Source organism: Triturus cristatus, chromosome 1_2 (assembly GCF_964204655.1).
Source record: "Triturus cristatus chromosome 1_2, aTriCri1.1, whole genome shotgun sequence".
Classification (NCBI taxonomy): domain Eukaryota; kingdom Metazoa; phylum Chordata; class Amphibia; order Caudata; family Salamandridae; genus Triturus; species Triturus cristatus.
The window spans coordinates 278,395,995-278,414,927 of record NC_140580.1 but is presented as its reverse complement, the minus strand read 5'-3'; the positions used below and the strand labels follow the sequence as shown (position 1 = coordinate 278,414,927).

At 42.4% G+C, this 18,933-nt stretch overlaps 1 protein-coding gene across 6 annotated transcripts in view; it reads left to right on the top strand.

Moving 5' to 3' along the window:
- The window catches only part of LOC146867157 (uncharacterized), a 1,274,092-nt gene that overhangs the window by 156,697 nt on the left and 1,098,462 nt on the right, over positions 1 to 18,933 (top strand). For all 6 annotated transcript variants that reach the window (XM_085603699.1, XM_085603695.1, XM_085603693.1 and 3 more), the window contains exon 2: positions 2,718 to 2,842. The gene's annotated coding sequence lies outside the window, so the exon portion shown is untranslated. The remainder of the gene's footprint in view (positions 1 to 2,717; positions 2,843 to 18,933) is intronic.

The window sequence follows — 18,933 nt, the reverse complement described above, 5'->3', positions numbered from 1 at the left end:
TTACTCCTGAGGCCTGAGGAGAGAAAGGAATAATGTGGAATGAGCGTTGCCTCGAGAGCTGAGGGAATTAAATATTTGTAGCACGTAACTCGTCTCCCAGTCTTCAGAGCATGAAAATGCACTGGTGCGTCCGCAAATCAAATGTTAACTCTGCGTCAGTTCTGAGATCGGGGGTCCGACTGCAGGACCCCGCTACATGTCGGCGGCAAACTGATTGCCCCATTTGGAGTTGTCGACCACCTGACCCGCTGGCCGGCGGTGTTCCTTCCAGGCATGCTTGGCTCACAGCAGGGTGAGCCTGAAGGCAATTCTGCCGCACTGCAGCCCCTGTGCTGTTGTGCGGAGTACACTGTTGCCAACCATGCACTATGTCCTTCATGGCATACGGAGCTCGCACGACAGTACAGACACAGTCCGAAGAATGCTCATAAGATTAAGGGTGGTGCTCCGTGCTCGCTAATTTGTTTTTAATCGGACAGTTGTCACTAAGCATGTTCGGGAGAACCCATAGACAGACTCCTGTAAAATGGTGTTTAAATAATAAGAGGTTTTCCAATTTTTGTGGTTGTACTTGCTTTTTTTCTCTATTTTTGAAATATTTCCTTGAAAACAGCCCACTCCCCGTGTATAAATGTTATTTAAATTGTATTTAAGCGTGCCCTGTTACTGAGCTATATTGTGCTGTAATATGTACTATTTGCCAGTTCATTTTCCAGTTAAATGCTGTCATATACTGCTAATCAATGTGTTTTTACCCATACTCATTTAGCTGCAGGTCATGTCCAGTAATTGCACAGCAGTTCTGTCACGCAGGCCCTGCTGTGGGTCAGCTGCTGCTCACCACCTTGCCTGACACACACACACTGGGGGTGGGGGGATCCTCAGAGAGGAGAGAGGAGAGAGGATACACGTTGACTCATACAGCTTACGTCACGCCCAGCAGAGGAGTTATCCGAGAAAGTGTTTGGAGACGATGACCGCCTTCCCACAAGTCATGAAACATGTCACATCAGTAATGACCCTTCTGAACTCTGCAGACCTCATTCCTCAAATATCCGTTCTTAACAGAATTCTGAAATATAGTTTTGAAACTCTGGCGCTTTGTCTGAAACTCAGGCTTGCCAGTTTCTGAAAGTAGACATTTCACCATCAAACACAAAAGTTGCATTTTGAATAGATAAGCCCAAATGTTCCCTAAGCCCACCAAAACTGCACTTATGTCTTGAAATGCCAGACTTTCACCTACGTTCATCCAGCGTGTTATTCCCCTCCAAGCACTAACATGCTATTGTCATAAATGTTAATTTATCGCCATTATCAGATTCCACTGCCAGGGATCCAGCTCCCCAAGGGACTAGGAGCAGGAAGGATTATTTCAAGAATGGCCACACTTTGTTGAGGGGGCATCTTTGTGAAAGCGGTATCACTATGTAAAGGGCAGCCAAAATAACATAATGTAACCACCAAACACACACTCAGTAAGGCTCTTGGCTACGTGCGGTCTGTGTTTACAGTTGGTGCACCAATTAATTCAGCTAAAGCGCATAACTGTGGCACGCACAGTTGATGGATGTCAGCCATCGCACTTGGAAATGAGTACGTTTTGGTAAGGAGATGGTTGTGGTTGTTACCCTCTGCGTTGGATTAGCATGGATATAATAATTTGCAACCCATTACATTTATCTGATCATTAGATTTCTTGCAAGACCGTCCGGCTTGCAGTTAACGTAAATTGCCGCTAATCTTAATTACATTTTTGTTATTATTTTTAAAATGTGGGCCTCACTTTTGTAAATGCACAGGTTGACACATGGGCACCAACAATTTTACTCCGTTACCGTTACAGCAAGACAGATGAGGCTAAGACCAATGAATGTGCAGTGTAATGGTTGGAGAAGCACAATTAGCAGCTACTACATGGCAAGATGTGCTCGGTATGGATTGTAGGTGACCGCAGAATGTTGATCAGGGACGCACTCAGCACGCTGCATCTGAATAATGGCGTTTCGAGTTAAGTATGTTGCTTGGTTTTGCTGTGTGTTTTGGCTTCACCTCGATGCAGCTGGTGGACACATGTCATAGCCCCGGAGAGGCAGCTGAAAACACTGTGAAACGCCTTGCATGCGCTGCTCTTTTTTATACAGTTGAATATATAGATTACACAAGCGTGTTTATGACCGGACATTACTGTTTGTTATTGCTCTGAGTGGTACATAATATTCTGCCAGGGAATTTGCTAGAACGAAGTGTTTGATGACAAGTGCATTGCTCCCCAAATATTGGTTTAATCAGCATTTGCTCTAAGCACAAAGTTCACATATAGAGAGGCTCTGAAAACACGTTCCAATATAGGTGCAAATGAGCTTGTGGCCGGTTTTATTTCTCTCCTGCTACGACATCTCATGAACTGGGCGAAGGCCTGGCTGAATCCATCTAGACTGAACTGCTTGAGTATGCCCAACCTGAATGAGAAGCATTTACCACTTAATCCTTCATCTGCTGCATAATCTGCAGATTTTAACAAAACATGTGTTTCTAGCACAAACGTATCAAAAGTTACTAAAAACGTGGTGATGTGTTCGTACCTATTGCAAGACACTTCACAAGTGGGTTGTCGGACGGACTGGTTCCTGCATGGGAAGGCTGAGGGGCACTGTCTCATCTCTGAGAGGACCGTCTGTGTTTGGTTGACTAAATTGTTATATTTTTATTTTCAGCACCTGGTAAAGCCTGACAAGCATTACCTAATTTTTGGGCCATTTTTGGGCGAAGAACAAGAGGCCCCAACCTCCTTTGCTGCTCTTTCACCCCGGCTACAACCCAGCAAACACCAGTGTTAAAGGTAAGGAAGCGGATGCTATATTTTTTTACATTGGAGTTAGGGCTATGTTTGTGGTCACTCTACATGGTGGTTGGGGTGGGTGCACATTTTGAACATTGTACCCTCAGTGGATGGAATTTACTAATAGCCTTAGCCCTGTGCTTTGGGCAATAACGGTTAAAGGCACTATCTATCCCTTGCCTTGTTAAAGGCTCTCAAGCAGTGTCTGTTTCAGTGCCTTCAGCAACCAGTATGGCAGACAGAGGCAGCAGGCAGTAAGGATGTATTTTTCACAGTCATGTTGTGCAAAGGGGAGCTGTTGGAGATCTATTGCGATAATGCACAAGATATATGTATTTATACTGAAATTTGATATAATTGCACCAAACCTTATATGTTGCACTTTGATTATTGACAGGTTTCTTTAATATTGGTAAGGCCAGCATGAGCATGCATACAGTAGAACAGCTACTTGCAAGGTCATTCTTTGGAGAAACTACATATAAAGCAAATAGGACCTGATCGGCCTGACCTGAAACTACAACAAATTACCCACGACAGAGGAAAGACTTACAAACGTACATTCTCAAACACCTGGTACACAAAAGTTGATTGGCTTACAGGGTGCAGTTCACACAATTCTCTGTTCTGCTTCCCCTGCATGCTGTTTGGTGGTGAATTGCCTTGGACTAAACAAGGAGTGACAGACTTGAAACATTTGTCTGACAAAATCAAGAAGCATGCACACACAAGAATCCATATGGAAAACCTGACTAGACTGGGAATGTTGGGAGACACACCGATTGAACACCACATAAACGACGCATACCGGAAAACAATACAGAAACACAATGAAGCAGTTGATAGGAATAGACACATACTATCAAAAATAATTGATTGTATTCGTTTCTGTTGTGCTTTCGAACTGGCATTGCGAGGCCATGATGATTCGGAAAGTTCCTAAAATCTTGGAATATTCAGAGGCCTTGTGGATTTAATAGCAAGCATAGACCATGACATGGAAGCACATTTAGCAAGTGCTACAGTCTTAAAGGGCACCTCTAAAACAATACAAAATGAACTCCTTGAGAGTATGCTGCAAATATTGAGAAGCCATATGTCGGAAGGTGGAATCTGACTAATGGTTGCCCCCAACTTTTTGTCTGGTATTTCAGTGGTTTTTGACTAGTCTGGCTGGGATCCTGCTATCCAGGACCCCAGCCTATCTGCTTTCTCCCTAAAACTAATGTGAAGTACCCTAGGTACAAACCAATTGAATACTGAGGACACCCTGGCAGTCCCTTGTAGATGGTACCTTAGGTACCCAGGGCATGGGTCCCTCAGTAGGCCTACCAGGGCTGCAGCACTTATTGTGCCACCCTGGGACAGCCATACAAACTGACACCACCAGACCACTACTGTAGTCTGGGTAATGTGGTGCTAGCACCCCTTACAGGGATATAGGTACCCTATATCCCACCCCATTACAACACATATACTCTCATAGGTCACCCCTATAGCAGGCCTTGGTAATCCTACAAGGCAGGGTGCTGAGGTATGTGTGAGGGGGGACCCCTACCTGAGTAGGGCCCCTCCGCAACCTTCGTAAAACCATTGCTGGGTTGTTTGTAGTGTAGCCATACCATATACTCTTAACCGCATTATAAGTCTATCGCGATAACGCGATAACTTGAGAATGGCTACACAGAACCATATCGTGTTTGGTGTCAAACATGTAGGAATCATACCCCCAGTCCAGCCATGGGCATGAGGGCACGATTCGCCCCTGCTAGAGGGGCGATATGGGAAAAGCGGCAGAATTTAGACACCAATTTAAAAGTGCACACGTAGTACAAAATGGCTACTACCCGCCACCCACACGACTCTGGCTGGCTGTTGCTGGGAAAATCCCAGCCTCGCCAGCTGGACAATAGGGCTCCTGTGGCAGGGAGGTGCTAGCACCTCCCCAGACAGGATATGTGAATTGGAACTGGGTGGGTGCACCTTAGGATGCCTTTCAGAGTTGCACGTAGGCTGCTACAGCGCCTACATTCTGCATACACCACTTGGAACCGGTTCAGGGGCATCCTGCCCCTCGCCCAGGCGGGAAACACACAAAGGGGAGAGGGTGTAGCCACCCTTTCCCGCCTCACCACTCATTGGTGGACACTACTCTGGACACTCCCCTAATCTTGGGGATAAAGGTGAATAACGTGGCCCCAGAGCCTCAGATTAATCTTGCACTTTACAGACTTGACCTTCGACGAGCTGCTGCCCAGCTGACTGAAGAAATCTCCCTTGGGGTAAAGGAGTTACCCCCCTGCTTGGCAGGCACCTGAAACACTGCAAGTGACCCGGTTGGAACTTCGCTGCTCCTACGGACGTCGTCGACTTCCAGCACCCTCGAGGTGGGTTTCCTAAGCATCCCAGAGGCCAGTGAGTGTGCACAGCAAACCTGAGCACCGCGGACCGCGTGGGTGCCGAGATTCCCAATACCCCAGGACACCGGCCACCTCTTGCATAGCACACGACCCTGACCAGTGGGGAAGTTGTGCTTTGGCCCATTATTGAGCCAACGGTAAAGCAGCATTTGTGCCAAAGATCAGCGCCCTAGCCCCCACCGGTGGCCCGTGGTCTCCCTTTTACGCACTCCATTTTGCTGCCTTCCGCGGTCCCTTGTCTCTCGACTTGTGGGCCCGAGCGGAGGACAATCTCAACATTTAAGAGTTCCCCTGATTGCTCCAGGCCTGCTCTACAGTCTCTCTAAAGGAGACCTCTCAAAGACCTTGTGGGTCTGCACCAGTAGCTGATTTGTTCATCTTGTGTGGGTTGTGGTTGCAAAGGCTTAGTGGATCCAATCCGGACACTAACACCGCAGCGACCCTCATCCGACGTGGGACAGTTGCCCTCCAGAGTCTGGCCTTCCTTGAAGCCTCCCGGAGCCCGTGGCTGCAGATCCAAGCTACACCTCTTTCCGCTTGAAGCACCCGACATTGAAGGGCTCTTTCCTTGGAGCCCCCTGGTCACTGTGCCGTGACCCAGACTCTGTCCCCTCTGCTTTCAGGTTCTTCTCTGCAAGTTCTACAACTTCAATCTTCACGGCATCATCGACGCTTTTGGCTAGCAGCAGTATTGTACATTTTCCCATTGAAAATCAGCCCGCGACCCGACATCGAAAACGACCTATGCACCCGGCTTCCCTGGGGCAGGTAACAGTGGTACCTCGGTAATCTCGTGGTAGTGGGCTCCTCAAAAGCTTAACCCTAAAGTTTTAACTTTGTACTCCTGCTAGAAGTGACTTTAATCTGTTTAAATCAAACCGCGACATTCTCCACAGGCTTTAATAGAGATCCCGATAGCAGCTATTTCCACTGCACGGGCCTCCCGTGGGTCCCCTTCCTCATAACCTGGGGTGGATTCTTAAGTGGCCAGCGACCCTAAATGACCTAGGCATTGTCTGTAGAATTGTCGTGGTTCTTATACCACTTTTTAAATATATGGTTTGTTCCCCCCTTGGGGCCCTGTGATTCCAGTGCAATTTATTGTGTTTATAAATGCTTGTTTGAATTGTAACTTTGCCACTAGCCTCATAAAGAGACTGTGGGATTCTGTCTAGAATAAATACATATATTTTATATATATACCTGTGTGGACTACTCTTTCATTTGGTCATTCAAGAGGTTATCTATGGTAAAACAATAAGCTTAACACTCCGTCAAGACTTAGCCTGAAGGCTGCTCTCCACAGCTACCACTAGGATAGCTTTCTTTTAAAGGATGCATGAAAACACCTTTGCCCAGATTAGATGGGGCAGGGACGGAGAGAAAACTAGCAAAATTGCGGTAGAGAGAGGGGTTCGCCAGGGATGTGTTCTAGCTCCCACCCTCTTTTCTTTATACGTCAACGGTGTGGTCGAGCATCTGCTGAAAGATCCTTCAGACGAACCATCCCTGGCGGGGGAACGTATCCCTACCCTCCTCTTCGCGGATGATACACTCGTTCTCTCCAAATCCCCAATGGGCCTCCAAAAATTACTAAACAACTTCCAGCTTTTTTGCGTAGAACGGGGCCTGGTAATCAACACTGATAAAACAAAATATCTTGTGATGAACCCCTCTAAAAAACCTGTGCGCCCTCCGAGGTTGAATGCCGTACCTTTGGGGAGGGTGGATGTGTTTGATTACCTAGGGATCCGCTTATCGCATAATATGCAGTGGGCTCCTCATTTATGTATGATGTTGCTAACCCACAAGAAGCAGCGCTCCTGTGCAATCAGACCTATAGCCCCTGTTATCAAAATCTATGCAGCAAGGGGAGTAAGCTCCGCTCTTTATGGGGCTGAGCTGTGGGGCTCATGCAATACTAGTGAGCTGTCAAGATCTGAGAGGAAGTTCTGTAGGGCCATTATGTCACTTCCCCAAGGTACCCCTACGACTCCATTGATGCTTGATTTAGGTTGTCGTCCAATTGGTGATCTGGCGAAATTTCGCCCCCTACTGTTATGGGCACGGTTGTGGCGAGTCCCAGAGCTAGCTAAATATGCTAAAGGCCTCTCCGAAGTTATGTCACTTCCCGGGTGGCATAGGATAAAATGGTTGAGAGACATGAAAGCCCTCCTGTGCAATCTGGGGCTAAGTACAGCATGGGAAAATAGGTCTTCCCCTCCGAAAGCAACACTTAAGACTTTATACTGGAACTGGATTGCGACCCAACGGAACACTAACTGCACATTGGGCAGACTCACGGAGGACTTTCTGAAATTCAAGGACTTGCCGATCCGGGAATTATATCTTGATATTATAGAGAGACCTTTTGATAGGACCCTCTATTTTAAATTTAGGTCCGGGACTCTTCCACTTCATGCTACATCTCGGTGGAAACCCCCAGTCCAGACCACAGAATTTTGCCCTTCTTGCATATCTAGACAAGAGTCTGTGGCGCATTTTTTATTTGAATGCCAGGAGTATGTACACCCAAGAAGAAGATGGCTTAAGCAATTGTGTCGCTCGTTAGGAACCAGGTATCACACTTAGGCGCTACGCATTTTAATGTCAGACTCTCGCCCTTTGTATGCTTGTGCCCTTTCAAAATTGTTATCATGGGCATGGTCCATCAGAAGCAAAAGGCTTAAAGAAATTGTTTAATCTGCTCTTAACACCTATTTATGATGTGCTTCTTTTTTTTTATTGTAAAAATTGGTTTTTAAGGTTAAACGAAATCAAAATCTTTTTAACTGTGGAGCTTTTATGATATGTTTTTATCGAAATAAAGCCTTTGACTTGACTTGACTTGACTTAAACCTATCATCAATAAGAGTCGAATTGGACTGGTGCAAGGTGTCCCCTATAACTAGGAGACAGCATATGCCAGGCCAACTTCTCACACCATATTATCCAAGAGGTGCACAACACAGACTTTGTGCCTATTCAGGCTGATGACACCACTGATATTGCCACAAAAACACAGTCCGTATTAGTCTTTCGGTACCTTGAAAATGACAGTCAAGTTGTGTAGAGGTTCTATGGTTTCACACATTTAAGTGACTCTAGTGCAGAAACCATTACTTCAGCTATACTGCGTGAACTGAACTTCATTTTTCCAGTGCTGCCTCAAAAATACGTATCACACAAAGCTATGATGGTGCGTCCATAATGAGTGGAAGCCTTGGTGGAGTACAGAAAAGAATTAGAGATGTGTACCCTAATGCTCATTATGTGCACTGTTACGCCTACCAACTTAATCTTATTATGCAACAGGCAGTATCAAGGATCTCCGAGACACAAATTTTCTTTCAGGATGTAGGAGATATGGTAGCATTCTTCTCACATCCCCCAAAAGAACGGGAGCACTTCAGGAGATTGTGGACAAAAGGCTTCCAAGGGGATCCTCAACTTGTTGGAACTTTAACATACGCACAGTCAACCTAATATATAAACATAGGGAGGACCTTGAAAAATGTTTTGTCACCATAGAAGCCAATGACAACTTTGATTGCAGAAGTCAGACTGAAGCCCGTGGCTTTGCTAGAACACTACAAGACAGGGAGTTTCAGTTCTTTCTGTTTTTATTTCATGAAATAATGTTTTTTGACGATGCATTATACAACCAGTTACAAGCACGAGCCATAGATACTGTTTCTGTGCAAAGAGAAACCTGTATGTTTGTCGCCAACTTGAGCTAAGTGAGAGATGGGGTTGACAACATAGACAGCAAACTGCCAGAGGATTCTACTTTTTCAAACCACAGGAAAAACATCAGCAGTCTGGTGTGACATTATAATTGTGCATGCACAAGAACGTTTTTCTTTCACTAAACATTTGGTGAGTGCCGCATTATTGCAAAGTGAACACTTTGTAAAATATGATCAATCCTTCCCTGAGCAAGCTCTAAATGATGCTGTGGAAGCTTATCCTATGCTCAACAAAGAGGACCTGAAAACTGAGTTGACTGTACTGTACGGAATGAGTGTATACCGGAAGGCCATTGGTGCCATTTCTTTGCTGGCTTTAATTCAGAAACTTAATATGGAAAAGTCACGTACAGAGACAGTGGCTTTACTAAAAATTGTCATTACCATTCCTATGACAACAGCAGAGTTGGAACGATGTTTTTCCACCTTAAACAGAATTAAGACATTCCTGAGGAACACAATGATTCTGGAAAGACTGAATGCTTTAGCAATGCTCTCTACAGAGAGCGACCTAGTTAAAAGAATCCCAGACTTTAACGTTCAAGTTATTGAAAAGTTTGCTGCTCTTAAAGGCAGACGTGCTGATTTTAACTACAAAAAGTGAACAATGCTGAATGCTGCAAGTTTGCGACCTGTATAGTGGTTTGTTAAATAAAAAACATCTGTGAGGTACTCACAAATGCATTGTATCTCGAAGTCTGTTTTGAAGCTCTGTGGTGATACTGAATAAGCAGCTACCTATGTTATATGACATCTCTTTATTAATGTAATAACTGCACTTTCACAATTGCTTTATTAACCTTCCTGCTTTCTCAAATTTGCTTCAACATGCAGTATTTGTTCACTCTTTTTTCAAAATGTTCTCAGGGGGAGAACCCCCTGGAACCCCCCTTAGGTTGGTCGGGCACGCTCGATATGCGCGCGCGTGCTACGGTGCTGTAAGACATTCATTTTATGCCTACCACTTTCAAATGTCACCAGCCGCCGCTGCTTGCACATAGCGACCAGTCAGTGATACGGGCACACACACCGTGCCCAACACCTTTCTCAGGGCAGCTCAGCTGATGTAACATGATTTCTCTGTGCTGGCCTAAACACGCACTTGACATCTACTAATGCCACTACACATGGTCTTCCACATGATTTCCCACTCGCTCAAGGCTGCCGGCCGCTCAGGCTGTGACCAAGTGTGTGCGCACTGGGCCTGATGCTGCCTTACCGAAAAGGCTCAGATTGAGTGCTGTAGCCAGACGTATATGTGTTGTACATGAATGACTAACTGAACTGTAGTTAAAGCGCATCGAAATACACTAGTTTTTGGAGCATGTGGATGGAAAGTGGAGCAGGACGTTTATTCTGTATATTAACTAATTGATGCTGGGTGGCCTCAAGTTGAAAGGGCCATTCCTTGAAGTACTTCGAAACAACTATGTAAGTGTGGAAAGAGACTTATTTATAAAATTATAATCACTACAGTGCTCTACCTGCCAGCTATGCTTCTCTGCACCTCAGCCTGAGACTTAATGCATTTCTAGCGCTTTGCAGCAGTTGTACGATTTTCTTATTGCTCTAATTTACTGTTTTCCTCGTCTTCTTTGCTTGATTTTGCTAGTGAGAAAGTGTTACTCCTAGTCGTTGAAATGTTACACATAATTATATTGAAATGTCACACATAGCAATCTAAAACATTGGCAGATATGCCTGTCAGTGTTTGTGACCCGAAAGAGCAGTTTCTTCAACATCCTCATTACACAGACTGATTTATGAGTGCATCATATTCCATGTACGGCAGATACCTATTCTATTGCTGGCAGGCACAATTATGCAAGAGAGCCTCTTGTGTATTTTTACACTTTTCTTATCGCCGACCACTGGGACCTTTCTTTAGAACACATGACGTAACAGTGCCACGTACATGTACTGGGTGCGTTTCATGAGTGCTTCTTTTTAATTTAATTAAGTAATGGCGATTCTAAAAGACTACAGTCTATGCTGCTCGGGTGTATGTGACACATGGAGGAGGGATTTGAAGTGTGGCAGTTCTGAAGGCCATTTATGACTTTCTGTTGTCCTGTATAACTGTACACACCTATAACCAGGGCCTCTGGAATTACGCGGTTCTGGGGCTGTGGCGTTTTCTGTATAATTAATAATTTGTTATATTCGCCACATAATCCATCATCTGCTGCACACAACAGGCAAAAGTTGCTAACACTTAACAACCGGTGTTGCTGCCAAAGGTTGCATGATCTTCTTTCAGTTACTTATTGATTTTGCGTGGGTGTTATGTGGCACTAATGAAGTGAAACTTTTGCCCAGAGAGAGTTAACATTTGTTTAAACAACAACGTAATTCAGTAATACTAGCACAAAACGTATTGTGAAGGATAATTTGCCCTCTCTTCATAATATAGTCATCCTTGCGGTATACTTGAATTGATATGAAAACGCTGCGTGCTCAACATAGCGCAAACTAGGTGATGTTTCTAAAGTGAAGTTCTGTGCCACCAAGGAAAACCTTCTCGTTGCCACTCAGGCCAGAAGCCTCCCCACTCTGCGGGTGCTCACCCTTTTAAATCAGCTGAGTTATGGTGCATCCGTGGCCTGCTCCAAGTCCCTCCTGCTAGAGCGAGATGTGTGGTGGGAGCGGAAGACACGGTGTGCTGGCACTGCAGTGCTACCCCCTTCCACTAGAGGGGAAACGGTCCCTAAGTGCTGGCTGTGAAAATGGAGGTGCCTGGACCCTGTAATTCACTGCAGCTCGATGTAGTGCACTTCTTGGGTGGAACATGTGGCTACTGGATATCGAGTTGGAAATGTCGACTTGCACTAATATCGACTTTGAAATATTGAGACAAGGAAATATCGACAGCAAGAATGTCGTGGTCAAGAATATCGAGTTTAAGGTAAGAAATATCGTTTTTTGAAATATCGAAGTCATTAATATCGTTTGCAAAAATATAGTTAAAAATATTGTTTTCTAAATTAGTGCTATGTATTTTAGTATGTGTTTTTATTGTTTAAGTATTGCTTTTGTTTTTTAATATATGTGTTCATTATTTAGTAGTTATTAATTTTATTTTAAATAAATTTTGCGTTTTAGCTACGTAGTGGGTTTATAGGGCAATAGGGTGGGAAGTAATTTAATTATAATAAATTAAAAATGAATGTTTATTAGTATTTATTTAATTTAGATTTTATAGTGTTAACTGTGGGAATTAATTTATTATTAATTAATTAATAATTGGTTGATAATTTTTATGAATTAATTAATTGGTAATTATGCTAATTATGTCATTTTTTAGGAGGGGCTTATGGGTTTATAGGGGAATAGGGTGGTAAGTAATTTAATTCTAATAAATGATTCTAATTTTTTATTACTATTCATTTATTTAATATTTTATACGGTTAATTATGTGAATTTATTACTAATTATTTTTTAATTGTTTGTTAATTGTTATTAATTAATGGTTAATTATTTTAATTGTGTCATTTTTTTTAGGAGCGGATTGTGGGTTGATAGGGGAGTAGGGTGGGACTTCATTTAATTTGAACATATTTATTAATATTTTTTATATAATATTTATCTAATTTTAGTTGATAGTGTTAATTGTGGGAATTAACTTCTTAATAATATTTATAATTTGCTTGTTAATTGTTAATAATTAATTATTTATTGATTAATTGTTAATTGTGTCATGTTTTTAGAAATGGGTGGTGGGGTTTATAGGGGAATAGGGTGGGAGGTAATTTATTTTTAAAACATTATTTATTAATTAATGCTAATTAATAATTACAATTTAAATATGGCAATTGTGTAATTAATTTGATGTGTGAGTTTTGGGGTTTGGAGTGGTAAATAGTGGGAAGTAAAGTTTTGTAAATTAATGATTTGTGGTTAATTGATATTAATTTATTAATGTAAAATTAGTTATGAAAATTGTGTAATTATTTTTAGGGGTGTGTTGTAGTGCTTATTGGGGTAGAGGGTGGAAAGTAATTTAGTTTAAGTTAATTAATCATTACTTGATATTAATCTTAATTTATTACTTGATAAATATTTTTGGTAATTGTTTATTTTTTTATTTTGTTTGTGGATTTTGGTTATATAGGCGTAACGTTTGGTTAGTATATTAATTTTGATCTGTTTTAATGTTTTTTTAAATTAATAATATTTGTATAATTGATAATTAATTGTGTTAATTTTGGAGGTACACTTTTTTTTAATTTAGATGTGTGTTGTAAATTGTGTGGTGTTATAGGGTAGGTAAAAAATTGTATGTTTATGTAATAAATAATGTTTTTGATAATAAATAATTTTTATTACAAAATATTTTTTTGTTTGTAAATTATTTAACAAAAAATAAAAAATAATCTTTGTATGTACATTTTAGATTTCCTTAACATTATGTTGTTTTATGTTTTGTAATTTTTTTATATTTTTATGTATGTTTTTTTTTATTTTTATTATCTTTTATATTGTAATTGATAATTTGATTGTTTTTAAGTTAAAATTTTCTTCAGTGGGAATAGTAATTTTTACCCCTCCGCTATCCAACACTTTCCCTAATGTTACAGTCACTGGAGTGAGAATAGTAACTTTTTCCCCTCCGCTATCCAACACTTTCTCTACTGTTGCATTCGCTGGAGTGGGAATAGTAATTTTATCCCCTACGCTATCCAACACTTTCCCTACTGTTTCACTCACTGGAGTGGGAATAGTAATTTTATCCAGTCTGCTAAACAAAACTTTCCCTACTGTTGCACTAGCTGGAGTGGGAATAGTAATTTTTACTCCTCCGCTATCCAATACATTCCCTAATGTTGCACTCGGAGTGGGAATAGTAATTTTTTCCCCTCCGCTATCCAACACTTTCCCTACTGTTGCATTCGCTGGAGTGGGAATAGTAATTTTATCCCCTACACTATCCAACACTTTCCCTACTGTTGCACTCACTGGAGTGGGAATAGTAATTTTATCCACTCCGCTATTCAAAACTTTCTCTACTGTTGCACTCACTGGAGTGGGAATAGTAAATTATTTCCCTCTGCTGTCCAACACGTTCCCTACTATTGTATTTACTGAAGTGAGAATACTAATTGTTAACTCTCCGCTATCCAACACTTTCCCTACTGTTGCACTTGCTAGAGTTTGAATAGTACATTTTTATCCTGTGCTATCTAACACTTTCCCTACTGTTGCACTTGCTGGAGTGGGAATAGTAATTTTTACCTCTCCTCTATCCAACACTTTCCCTACTGTTGCACTCACTGGAGTGGAAATAGTAATTTTATCCACTCCGCTATTCAAAACTTTCCCTACTGTTGCACTCACTGGAGTGGGAATAGTAAATTATTTCCCTCTGCTGTCCAACACGTTCCCTACTATTGTATTTACTGAAGTGAGAATACTAATTGTTAACTCTCCGCTATCCAACACTTTCCCTACTGTTGCACTTGCTAGAGTTGGAATAGTACATTTTTATCCTGTGCTATCTAACACTTTCCCTACTGTTGCACTTGCTGTAGTTGGAATAGCAATGTTTTATCCTTGCACTCACTGGAGTGGCAATAGTAATTTTTACCTATTCGCTATCCAACACTTTCCCTACTGTTGCATTCGCTGGAGTGGTAATAGTAATTTTTACCTCTCTGCTATCCAACACTTTCCCTACTGTTGCACTTGCTGGAGTGGGAATAGTAATTTTTATCCCTCCACTCTCCAACACTTTCTTTACTGTTGCCCTCAATGTAGTGCAAAATGTAGGTTTAAAAAATATTACTTATTTTTATATTTTAGTTTATAATATATATTTTGTTATTGTTAATTTGTATGTTACAGGTGTATATATATATATTTATAATTTTTAATATATTTATAACATTTTAAAATTAATTAAAATGATTAATTATTAATTATTGTAAGTAAATATATATATATTAAATTGTATATATGTATGTTTCATTTTTTTTTAAATTGAATGTATTGCCTTTAATTGTTAACATTTACTAATAAATCTAAATAATGTTTTTAAAGTTTAATTTATTATTTAATTTGTTTTATATTATTTTTTATACATATAAAAAACTATATTTTATACATCGATATTTTTTTACAACTATATTTTTTTCTGATATTTTTTAACTTACCATTATGAAGATAGGAGGTCGATATTTTTGACAACGATATTTTGATACAATATTTCTGTAGGTTGATATTGTTGTTGTCAATCAATCAATCAATCATAGCATTTATAAAGTGCACAACATACCCGTGAGGGTTGTCGATATTCTGTCAGTGATCCGAATTTGATTCTTAAATAAAAGGGTGCCCAAACGCCAGCGGCAATCATATTTGCGGTGCACGTTCAGTAAACTAGCAGGACTGTATGCGGCTGTGAGAGACTTCGGGGCCAGGTCTCCGGCTCCACTATCAGACTTTTTACCCGAAATCAGTTATTAATGATAGCCTCCCGACCGTTTATCAGTTACCTGCTCCCAAAGCTTTCACCCCGTGGCCCGAACAATGCTGGGGGTGGGGAGAGTGGGCTCGCGGGACACCTGTTAGGATTCACCACTGCTCTAGCATGGAGCACGCGACTTGCCCCTCCTGAGGAGACAGCAGGTCACCCACTGTAAGTGAAGAGACACATATCCAGGGCTACTAGAATTATGCAGCAGGGGAAGACCAAATTACATGGCAAGGTTTACTAAATTATGCAACAAGAAAAGGCAACTTATGCAGCCTAATGTGGCATATTTAGTGATAGTATTGCTTCATTATTTTATTCCCTTTTAGGTCGAGCCTAGCGCAGCCCGCATGCGTTGCCCTGTGAGGCTTCTTGTATCTACTCTGTGTGGATCTGACTCCTCCCATGCATTGGGTTGGCTTTTGCGTGTGCCTTTTTCAAATCAAAGCCTACAAATGGCTAAAGGTGGGTGCATGTCCCACCTCTTCTGAAAGGTTCACTCCCAAGGCATTTTGCCTTTCAGAAGAGGTGGGACCGCAATATGTTCACATTGGAACTTCCCTAACCGCATTGGCCCAGGAACACAGCTGCGAACTCCCTTGCACCAATACCAAGACCATCACTTCTAAAGGTCCTATGCCGATGGTCTTCTCTCTTGATTCCCAAGACAGTCTGTCATTTTGCCCAGGCATTTAAAGTCATATGTAAACAGGCATGCATATTATAATGCCCTGAAGATGATCCCAGCCTTTTTCTTAAGGGATCGAAACGCCGTCGACACCTTGTACACCATATACGCTTTTTGAAAATGTTCTAATTTTTTGTGTAATGGTGTCTCTTGTGTACTCTGTTTGTTCTATAATAAATGTGTTGAAAACAAACAATTTCCCTTGCCTGAACCCCTTACTTTATTTTGTACGTCTTTCTTGCTAAAGTTGGATGCAGGCTTGTGTCCCACTTAAACTGCTCTGTGTTTACTTTCTGTAAATATTGAATTGATTGAATATTAAATATCTGTCCGGCTGGACAGATGTCTACAATATAGCACTGATTGGATCTATATTTATTGACTATAACTTATTGTCTGTCTGGGGACCACAGTCTTTAGAAAGAGTTCAATTACCCAAAGGTCCCTGACCAATTGTATTTGGGTTTCCTTGTCTTTTTGTAATATGAGGAACCGAGCAAAGGCGCGCAGGGCGGCAGCTGCAGTACCTCTTTGTTTATTTCCCGCTTTGCATTAGGAGGACTCCCCCCACCCTCTGAGCACAAACACAGTGTTTCACTCCCCCCAAACATTCCGTGTGGATAGAGTCAGGCAGCACAAGCCCCGGGCACCCTCAGCAGCCAGCTTGGCCTTTTACTGGCAGGTGCAAGCTCTAATCTTCTGCTTCGTGAACATTGAGGGTATGTAAATAATTGTATTATTGTTGCAAGCAAAAAGAGTAAAAATGCAGCATTTCTGTTCCGTTGCTGCTTCTTTTTATGTTTTGCTTTCCCCCATTCCACTTCATATCATGATTCCCCTCCCCTCCAGGCACAAATGCAGCAGTGAGTTTCTCAGTACACATGTTTATTTATGTTTCCTGCTCATGTTCCAATCTCTGCTCCATAAATTTATAATTTATATATATTTCACATATACTTTTCACTATACCTTGCATTGAATGTTTAAAGCCTGAGGTGTTGGCAAGTCACCTACTATCAATACTGACTCACTAGAAACTGCTGATGTATCAAGGGTTTTTTCCCATTCTCTGTGGGTAAATGTGATGGTACATATTGGGAAAGATTGTTATGAAACCAGCCATTTTACATATCAGTGGAAGAATCAAACGCAGCAAAAATATCAAATATGATTTATTATATTTCCTGATTCTATACAGTTTATAAAATAATTAAACAAAACATGCTTCTAAACCCTGCATCTTTAGACCAAAGACCACAAAACTGAAAAAAGCAAAAGAAAGAAAAAACTATATTTTCGTGACATCCCTAAACAACAAAACTCAAGCACAATAATGTTAGTCAGTCTTTCTTGCTGCTAGCTTGTATAGCAAAGTTACACTGTATTAGCCCCTTCTGGAAGAAAAAAATGACTCTTTCACTCTCATTATCCTTTCTTTGAATGAGATGTAGGGGTCCATTACGATGTCCGCCCGCCACCGCAACGGAGCATGGGACCGACCGCCGAAGTTGCGGTGGTCCCGCAATGCAAATTAGGATGCGCCCGCCACACTGGCGGGCGCATCCTGGGCATTTGACATTGCGGGTGGATCTGCTGGCTGCGGACCTGCCCGCAATGCAAATGCAGTGCCTACATCATTGCCATGCACTACATGGCAGGCACCACCTGGTGCCTGCCACGTAGTGCATGGCAAAGAGGGGGGCACCCACCCCCCGACACCCTGGGGGCCTGCTCGGGTCCCCAATGTCAGCCACTGCATGCCTTTCCCGCCATGGAAAGGCCAATGACCACATGCATCCTGATATGGATGGCGGTGTCTTGCAGACACCACCATCATATTATATCTCTTTTCCACCCGGTCGACGAGTGGACCAGCGGAAAAGCTGCGGACGGTCTTCCCGTCCGCCGCGTTGCCCCCCGCCATACTAATATGGCGGGGGAGTACCAGGGACATTCGGCGGGCGGATCGCCACTGCCGGGCCGGCTGTAGCCACCACCGGCCCGGCCGTGGTGATCCGCCCGACATGCTAATGGGGCCCTTAGTTTGTGGTTGTGCAGGTGTTTTTTCAGTGTTTATATATTTACACTGGTGAGGGCTATTTCCCTTACAGTGGGGTTTTATCAGTTATTATAGGTTTAAACCTAAAACCGGGCAGCCTATATATAGTATCCATATATTAATTATATCTGCGTGCTGCCTGGCAAAATACTTATAAGGTCTCAAAGGTGAGACCTATTGGCCATGCTAATGCTTGTTCCATTTGGTGGCCATAGTAGAGGAAAATAGTTAAACCTGCTTTCATTATTTCATTCCCTGGAATCAGTCCAAGCTGCACCACTGCTTACCACAGCCTTCTGCTAATGCACAGATTGCCGCCTATTTCATGAAAAAAAGATATGCAGGGGAGACTCCACCTCCAGCCCCAACGCTTTCCAAAAGAAGATCTGAGACCGGCTGGTGCAGATGGGGCTGTAAAAATGAGCCGCAGAGGCTTGGGGCCTAATATCATGGCGGGCTCCGCCCGCCAAAACTCAACGCTGGACAGCCTTTTACCTCTCGCCACATTAGCATGGTGGGGGGTACCGCGGCGGACGGAAAGACTGTCCGCCTCTTTTCCGCCCACAGGCAATCATCACGATTGCCTGCCGGGCGGAAAAGGCCCATAATATGGTGGCGGTGCCTTGCAGGCACCGCCATCCATATTATGATGGGGGCTTTAGAATGCCTTTCCATGGCGGAGGCTCCACCATGGAAAGGCATGCAT